This window comes from Lycium barbarum, chromosome 1 (genome assembly GCF_019175385.1).
Source record: "Lycium barbarum isolate Lr01 chromosome 1, ASM1917538v2, whole genome shotgun sequence".
Lineage (NCBI taxonomy): Eukaryota > Viridiplantae > Streptophyta > Magnoliopsida > Solanales > Solanaceae > Lycium > Lycium barbarum.
The window spans coordinates 144,526,455-144,534,187 of NC_083337.1; the positions used below are offsets into that span (position 1 = coordinate 144,526,455).

The 7,733-nt window shown below is 36.3% G+C and overlaps 1 long non-coding RNA gene across 1 annotated transcript; it reads left to right on the plus strand.

Moving 5' to 3' along the window:
* The first annotated feature begins 329 nt into the window (after positions 1-329).
* Positions 330-7,309, plus strand: LOC132641669 (uncharacterized). Its single transcript, XR_009582924.1, has 2 exons — positions 330-4,099; positions 7,028-7,309. It is a non-coding gene; the product is annotated as an uncharacterized LOC132641669 (long non-coding RNA).
* The last annotated feature ends 424 nt before the right edge of the window (positions 7,310-7,733 follow it).

Genomic DNA, 7,733 nt, shown 5'->3' on the forward strand with positions numbered 1-7,733 from the left:
GTCCACCACGTCGTATATTATACGCAAAAAGGGTGAATAATGTTTCCTCTGAGGGTTTAGAGAAACTTCTACAACTTCACCCTTCTTTGGGAAGCTAATGGCTAATTTTGAGAGTAGGAAAGAGAAGTGACACAAAGAAGTTAAAAGATGAACACTAAAAGAATCACTCTTCAGTTTAAAAGCTACTGCTTTATTTGGAAATTATAGTAATGCCTGTTAAATATAATAGCTCTACCCAAAATACAGAAAAACTAAGCCGATATATATATATATATATATATATATATAGTGTGTGTTTGGTTCCCCCCAAAAAAAAAAAAAAAGTTTTCCAAAATTTTCACGTTTAGTTGACCAAAATTTGTGAAAACATTTTCTATAATAAAACAAATTCCTTAAAAAATGAGGAAATAACTTCCCTAGCACTAGGGTGGGCATGGTACGGTATTTGATACTTCGGTATCATAATTTAATTTTCGGTTTCTAAAATTACTATACCATTACCTACCAAATTAATTAGGGATGGTTCAGTATTTTTAAGTTCAATTTTGATATTTTGCGATACGATAAATTAGTATCATAGTTTATTCGACTTACATATACTCATATCATAAAAAATTATGACTTCGACTGCTCAAGAAACGTATCAACTATATTGTACCTTACACAGGTAAAGCTATTAAAAAAAAAAAAAAAGTAAAAGCAATCGCCTTTGTTCAACCCCATGTTATTTTATTGCATCTATGCACTAATCCAAATATGTCTCTCTCTCCTCATCGGCCACTTTTAACAACTTCATTAACGGCTTCTTTGGAGAGTGAGGGTCACGCTCCAAATCGTCTGATGAAGGAACAGCTTCTTCCGGTGGGGAGCCACATACCCATCGGTGGAATTACAGAAAAAAGCCTCTTATGTGAACACTATCTCTGCCCCGACAACTATCAAGCAACAACCTCAATACGACAAACTAGGGAACAAATCATGGGTAAAAAAACAACGCACAACGGTGTTCCTGCCATTATCTTCAAGGCGTTGGATTGCTATGGAAAAATGGCGGAGGAATGCTGATACACTTTGGTGTGTCTGTTTTTGAAAGCAAGGCCTCAAATTGATAAAATTAGGTCTCAATTCAAAGAAATGGTTACTGTGAAAGGAACTGCCACAATTGGAGTCTTTGACAACTTTAATGCGGTCATAAAATTTACAAATGAGAAGGATTCCAAGACTGTTTGGTACAAAAGAGTTATTGAGATCGATGGATTGCAAATGTGGCTCCAAAAGTGGTCACCGGATTTCAAGCCAGAGGAGGATATTCCTTTTGCACCAGTTTGGGTTCTTCTTCCAGGTCTGCCATTCCATCTCCACACTTGGAATGATCTTAAACAGTTGACAGAAAATGTTAGAACTCCATTAATTCTTGATGCTGCTACTGTCAGTAGAACTAGGCCAAGTATGGCTAAAATCAGAGTAGAAATTGATCTTTTGAAAACTAGACTTGAATAAATATAGATTGGTTTGGAGTATGAGGATTCACCATCGAAAAGTTTTTACCAAAAACTTGAATATGAGGGCATTCCTAAATAATTGGGTCATAATGTTGATGAATGTAAGGTCTCGGAAAGGTTTAATAACAGACTAGCTAATGCTATGACTGTTAACAATAAGATTGCTACTGTTGGGATGATTAGTGAAGAGAAAGATAGAGGAGATACTTCAGGGGTCCTATTGATGAGAAAAGCAATGATACTATTACTCGCAGGGAAGGAAAGGACATTAAAAAAAATGTGGCGGTAGACAAAGATATTACTGAAGGGGAAAACAAACAAATGAAGAATAAAAACAACGATGAAAGTCATAACGATGTGGATCATGAAAGTCATAAGGATGTGGATCATGAAAACATCAGGAGTCAAATGCGAAGACAAAGGGAAAGAAGAATAGGAAAGGAAAATCCAAAAAGATGCCAAGAAAGAAAAACAAGGTCATTTTCAAAACTATATCCTTGTTGGAGGCTAGAAAAAGAAATAAGAAAACCAAGAAACCTAGTTTCTTCATTGATTTGCCTAAGCAGGATAAGACAACATTGATATTAGTAAGAATAATGCTCAAATCTAGATTTCTAGAAGCAAAAATAAAGACAAGAGGGAAATTGATAATAAAGAAGAAGCTGCTGAGATATCCACAGATCAAACTCATATAAGTGATATTGTGGAGATTCAGATTATCAATGAAACTCATGTTGATGGAGAAGTTCAGATGGATACTAAGAAGGAGAAGAATGATGAGGTGGAAGAAGGATAAATCATTTCCACTGCTGCTGCTAGTTCTTTTAGTCTACCTTCTTATATAAAAAATCATAAAGGCATTCAACTTTTCGTGGATCTCAAGTGTGAACCTGATTTAAGAGAACAGAATGATACAGAGAATATCAGTCAAACCAAGGTGGATATGAATGATAAGAGAAGAACCAAGAACTTTGAATGGGAACAATAACAATCAGCATCACAGAGGAAGAAAATTACAAAAACATACTGCTAGTTTGAGAACTGTCTCCGAGGAATCCAGAACTAGCAGGAAAGATAATCCAGACTTTAAACTGAGTCAAGGAAGCTTAGTTTCCACTGATTCTAGAGGAAGGAGTAGGAATAAGAAGAAAAGAAAATCCACAAGACAAAAGTCTAATCCCAAATCTAAAGGAAATGGAAAACAAAGACAAAGTGCCCCACTCTTATCTATTCCATGATCAGTGCCATTTTTTTGGAATACTAGGGGAATATGGACAAAAAAATCATTCTCAGACTCAAAATTCTTGACAACATCAATAAAGTGATTTTTGTAGCTCTATATGAGCCCTTTATGGATATGAACAAGATAGATGGTTATAAACGATATTTTGGTTTTCACCATTGTTTAGCCAATACCAATGGTCAAATATGGTGCTTCTGGAAAGGTCTTGACAACACCACTATTGCTGCTAATACTGATTAGCAAATTACTCTTAAGATGAAAGATAGTCCCAATGATAATGGAACCTTTGCGACTGCAGTGTATGCCAAATGTACACAAGAAGAAAGGGAAGATCTATGGGATAGCATCATGAATATGTATAGTCTCATTAATTGACCATGGTGCATGGGAGGTAACTTTAATTTCATCATGGATCCTGATGAAAAACTTGGTAGTGTACCTCATATAATGAGTAAGAGTATGGCCTTTATCAATTGTATGAGTCTTGTGGTTTGAGTGACTTAGGTTTTACAAGACCTAAATACACTTGGTGTAACTACTAGAGACCTTGCAAACGGATATGGATGAGACTAAATAGAGTCTTGATAAATGATGATTGGACCCTCCAATATCAGAACAACAGTGTCAAGCATCTGTCTAGATTAGGTTCTGATCATAGACCACTTTTGCTTAAATCTAAAAATGACCAACAAAGTCACACCAAATATTTCAAGTTCCTGAATTTTTGGGTTGATCAAGATAACTTCATGGAGACTGTCCAAACTTCTTGGAATGAAGAGGTAGGAGGCAACCCTATGTGGAGATTACAATGTAAGATGAAGAAACTAAGCAAAGTTCTCAGTAAATGGTCTAGAGATCAGATTGGGAATATTCATGAGCAATTTCAGGACTGAGAAGCCAAGATAGAAATATTGGGAGAACTGAATATCATGCACAACACAGAACAAGGAAGGGAGGATCTCAATAGGGGATATGCGGAACATACAAGATGGCTCAACATGCAGGATTCTTTACTCAGGCAAAAAACTAAGCTTAGATGGGGACAAGAACACTAAATACTTTCATAGTGTTCTAAGAAGTAGGAGAAGAAGAATGCAAATACAAAGGATAAAAAATTATAGAGGGAGATGGGTTCAAGGTGATGACAATGTTGCCAAAGCTAATATTAAGTTCTCCATGAAACAGTTCAATCTTGAACTGCCTGAAAGAAATAGCAGAATTTTGGATTGAATTCCGAGCAAAATCACTGATGAAGACAACTATATGTTAACTAAATTACCAGATGAGGAGGAAATTCAACAAGCTATATTCAATATGAGCAAGGATAGATAAGTATTTCCAGATGTTTACAGCGGTATGTTTTTCCAAACCTGTTGGCTTATTATTAAAAATGATATCATTGCTTTTGTTCGCGACTTCTTTACTGGCAAATCTTTGACTAAGTTTCTTATACTTTCCTTACTTTGATTCCCAATATTGAATCCCCAACTACTTTTGCTGAATAAGCTTGAGTAACTTCACTAATAACATTATTTCAAAGATCCTTGCCGGTAGACTTAATCCATTACTGTCAAAATTAATTTCTGAAAATCAAAGTGGATTTGTCTCTGGTAGATCAATAACAGATAATGTGATGCTCACTCAAAAGATAGTCCATGGTATTTCTAAGGACAATAAAGGAGGAAATGTTGTTTTAAAATTGGATATGGCTAAAGCTTATGATAGATTATCATGGTCTTTTCTAAAAAACGTTTTAAACAGATTTGGTTTTAGTAATGAATGAACTGCCCTTATCTGGAGAAGAATCTCTAATGTATGGTATTCTATTATCATCAATGGAACTAGAAATGGTTTTTCAATTCTTCTCAAGGTGTTAAGCAAGGTAATCCTGTATCACCTTCTCTTTTCATTATTGCTGCTGAAGTGCTTTCTAGGACCCTTAATAACTTGCTGCAGGATCAAAACTTTATCCCTTTCTCAATGCATAAAAATGATCCTCAGATCGCACATCTAGCCTATGCTGATGCTATTGTTATCTTCAGCATTGGCAGTTCAAAGTCCATTAAGCTGGTTATAAAACAAATTAGGAACTGTGAAATATCCTTTGGTCAGAGGTGAATAAGGATAAAAGTTTTTTCCCTGTTGGCCCTAAAACTTGTGCATATAGGATTAACAGAATTAGGAATAAAACTGATTTCTTGGATAAAAGTTTCCCTGTTATTTACCTTGGGTGCCTCATTTACATTGATAGAAAGAGGTTATCTTACTTTGATAACATGACTGCTAAGATCATTAAAAGATTGAGTGGGTGGCAAGGCAATATGCTCTCTTGTGGGGGCAGACATGTTTGTTACACCCCAGAAAATTTCGCGTTACTAAGGTTGTAGACGGCTTAATGTGAACTCAAGGAGGAGCAAATATTACAAGTATAAAGGATGAAATTCTACTGTATTAGCATGAGGATAGCATGGGTATGATATTTGGAATTCGTACAGTATGATTGGAATGATATGTTAAAAGTTATAGCCCTCATAACCGTAAGCTGAGGTGGGGCCCACATGATGGGATTTGTATAAAGGAGATATGCAAATTTATATGGACAATATACTTGAAGTTAAACACAACTCAAGAAGGACCCTTGAGCCAAATCCAAGTGGAAGCTCTCCAAAAAGATGTTTTTAAGTTACGTTTTCGGGTGATCTGACTTCGGGAGGCCATAACCCCATTATTATTTGGGAATTTGGAAAAACTCCAAAAATGAAATTTTTAGATAATTGGATTACCTTTCCAACCATAGGTCGTGGGTCTTCACACAACATAGGTATAAAAAGTTATGGACGTTTTAAGACAGAAAGGTCAAGCTGGGCAGTGGGCTCAAACCAACCCGACTCCAAGTCCGGTCAGGCCCATTTCCCTTTCTATTTAAGGGATGTTTTATCCCTTATCATCCTCATTTCATACCAAAAAGTCAAGAACTTGGTAGAGATATAGTGAGGGGAGTTTAGAGAGATAAAGCAAGGGTTCGATCAAGTTCGAGGCCCCGAATCGCGAGGCTCGTGAAGGATAAAGTGTAGTACGAGTTGTCGTCGCCGTTTTAAGCCAAAAATTGAACTTGGGGGATGTTGGTTTCATGGCGGCTGCTCATATAAGGTATGTTTAAAATGTTAATGATGTTCTTACCAGGATCATTGATAGATTTGACAGGTTAGAATAGAGAAAGTGACTTTGAAAGTTCGGTTATAAGTTCTAGATATCAAATGACTTGGGGGCTGTTTTGGTATGATTAAATGGATAGAATTAGTTGGATATTTATATAAAATAATTTTCGATATTGTTGTTGATGTTGTTGATAAGTTGGTGTTCTTGAATTTGGGAGAATAAAGTGTATGAAGATATCATATACAAAGCGTATACCGGGCTGTTTTGGTGTATATCCTTGGGAGTTGATGCTTTGAGTTTAAAGAGGTTCATATGAGATGGTTCTTGTTGTTGTTGATAATTTAGCTGAATTGGATTTTTTGGGGTTGTCCAGTTTATAAAGGAAATACTGTCGAAATTCCGTTAGAAATAGAGATAAGTTTAAGGGATTGATTATAAGGATATATATTGGATTGATTATTGGTAAATTGATACTGTTGATAGATTAGCGTGACCCGCAGATGGACTGTGGTTAGGGCTATCTCTTTCTTTCATTTTGGCATGATCTTTATCATATGAACGAACACAGTGAGCAAGCGAGTTCCAAAGACTCTATTCTTAGATAGTGTAGAGATATTTGTATCCTTGGCCTCCTATGTTTTATGTCCATAACTCCCAGAGACTTTTCATACTAGCTTCTTATGTCACCAGAGGAGTTCAGAGTATCCTTTTCCGAGTTTTACATGCATTTATATGTATTATATTATATATGGATCGGACCGTACGTTCCTCGACACTATTATATTATATACGGATCGGGCCGTACATTCCTCGGCACTATTATATTATATGGATCGAGCCGTACGTTCCTCGGCACTATTATATTATATATGGATTGGGCTATACGTTCCACAATACTATCAGTTATATTATAACCTATGCCTATCATACGCCACAGAGTCAGTTTCAGTCATATAGAGTTACACAGATATTCTCAGATGTTAGCCACAGATGCATTCAAATATTGAGACTGGTTTTCATGATTCATCTGTACTTGATGTTCTTATGCCTTACATACTCGGTACATTGTTCGTACTGACGTCCCTTTGCCTGGGGGCGCTGTGTACATGCCACACGGTCCCAGATTGTTTTGCAGGTAAAAGTATTCAACTAGGGTGGTTGGCTATCAGCTGGGATTGGCAAACTCCATTTTCTTCCTAGAGCAGTGCCGAGTCATTATGGTTATCATATGTGTGTATGGGTATGTCGGAACCCTGTCCCGACTTATATGATTCAAGTGCTTACTCTTAGAGACTTTGCAGACAGTGTCATGTGGTTAGTATGTTGAGATGTCATGTGTTGAGTAAAGCGACCATGTAGTTAGTTTGACTTACTGGGTTTTGATTAATTGAGGATCGTTCGCAAATTTCTATGGTTTGACTGAAAGTACTTTATAATGTTTCCAAAAACATTTATATGTGCAGTTTCATTGTGTTAATACCAGAGGGTTTGCTCAGCTCTAAGTAAGGGTTGGGTGCCCATCATGCCCTGATGAGATTGGGGTGTGACAAGGTTCTCATCAAAAACGTAATTCAATCCTTGCCCATTTATATTTTATCTGCTATTAACCCCTCTAAAGGTACTATTGAGCTTAATGAAAAACATTTTGTTAATTTCTTTTGGGGTGTTGCTAATGACAAAAATAAATATCATTGGGCTTCTTGGGAAAATCTTTATTTTCCAAAGAATGAATCTGGTATTGGGATTAGACGTATGGAAGATATTAGCAATACCCTTACTTTGAAAAGATGGTGGCAGTTCAGAACCAAAAAGTCTATATGGGCTGATTT